This window comes from Myotis lucifugus, unplaced genomic scaffold, assembly GCF_000147115.1.
Source record: "Myotis lucifugus unplaced genomic scaffold, Myoluc2.0 scaffold_685, whole genome shotgun sequence".
Lineage (NCBI taxonomy): Eukaryota > Metazoa > Chordata > Mammalia > Chiroptera > Vespertilionidae > Myotis > Myotis lucifugus.
The window spans coordinates 315,782-317,529 of NW_005871733.1; the positions used below are offsets into that span (position 1 = coordinate 315,782).

At 45.9% G+C, this 1,748-nt stretch overlaps 1 protein-coding gene across 1 annotated transcript in view; it reads right to left on the reverse strand.

Annotated features, from left to right (window-relative positions):
• The window catches only part of LOC102429973 (cyclin-dependent kinase 20-like), an 8,399-nt gene that overhangs the window by 5,093 nt on the left and 1,558 nt on the right, over window positions 1–1,748 (reverse strand).

Genomic DNA, 1,748 nt, shown 5'->3' on the forward strand with positions numbered 1-1,748 from the left:
GTTCCCGTTTTGTTTTTTTTACTTCAAAATAAGATATGTGCAGTGTGCATAGGAATTTGTTCATAGTTTTTTTTAAACTATAGTCCAGCCCTCCAACGGTCTGAGGGACAGTGAACTGGCCCCTGTTTAAAAAGTTTGAGGACCGCTGCTCTAGGGCCATTAAATCCCAGCACCAAGAAAAGGCAACCACTACTCCCTAGAACTGTGACAGCTGGAGACACGTCATATGTACTGAGGGCCCACAGGTCACAGGTGTTGGGCTGCACAGGAAGGAGCAAGAAAAGGGGACCTTAAGGAGCTCACAGCACAGGGGAACAGACTACTGACAAATGGTTCTAATGAGGACAGAAGAGAAAGAATGGGGTGGGGTTGATTATACAGGGAGCTGGACAGAGCTCTGGGCAGGAGACAGCAAGCACAAAACCCCGAGGCAAGAACAGAGAGGAGGCTGGAGGGAGGGACATGTACATGTGGGAAGGCTCTGCTCTCTTCGGCCCCAAAGCCTAGATCAGTGATGGAGAACCTATGACACGTGTGTCAGAGGTGACACGCGAACTCATTTTTTTGGTTGATTTTTCTTTGTTAAATGGCATTTAAATATATAAAATAAATATCAAAAATATAAGTCTTTGTATTACTATGGTTGCAAATATCAAAAAATTTCTATATGTGACACGGCACCAGAATTAAGTTAGGGTTTTTCAAAATGCTGACACGCCGAGCTCAAAAGGTTCCCCATCACGGGCCTAGATGGTGCTTGTCCTGGGAGTGTCATTTAAGCTGTGTTGAATGAATGGAAAGAGAGGCTGGAGGGGGGTGGGAGCAGATGGTGACAATGCTTTCACTGTGAAGACAAGCCACTGGGAATGGACAACTCCGTCTACATGTTTTTGACTGTGGGGCAGGGCAGCAGTGGGAAGGCAGCTGTAGCTGTTCTGGTGAAAGGCAACAGTGGCCTGGGCCAGCGTGAAATCTACAGTGTTTTAAAGATAGAACCTCAGGCCTGCTGATCACAGGGTGCAGGGCCTCGTCACCAGCCTCCTGGTGGCCACACAGGGGCTGTCAGCAAGCCCTTTTACTCCCTCAAAAAACGAGAATGGCCTTACTGCTATTTTTCTGATTTTGAAGTGAGGACATTGTCATTTTACAGAGTGAAACACACACATACATTCAGATAATACACAAAATTACTTAAAAAAATTTTTTTAAATATATTTTTATTGATTTCAGAGAGGAAGAGAGAGAGAGAAACATCAACGATGAGAGAGAATCATTGATCAGGTGCCTCCTGCATGCCCTATACAGGGGATCAAGCCCACAACCCGGGCATGTGCCCTTGACTGGAATCGAACCTGGGACCTTTCAGTCTGCAGGCTGATGCTCTATCCACTGAGCCGAATCAGCTAAGGCCAAAATTTCTTTTTAAAAACAACAAAAGGAAAATCCTACCTACTAAAATCAACCTTAGAGTATATTCCCCCAGATTTTACAGTAGGTACGGCACACAGACACACATTCGCATATACACACATACAATGTTTTCATACACAACCGGGGTGACAAACAGTGTCAGAGCATGCCCTGTCACCCAATACATCATGAAGAGCTCCAGAGGTTAAGGAACAAGTCAGGGTTTCGCTTATCCAAGGTCGACCCATCCCTGTCACTCCCCGGGAGTTGAGCACATTCTGCACTCCTGACATGGACAAGAGAGAGAGCCAAAGAGAATGAGGCTGGGCTATGAGGTG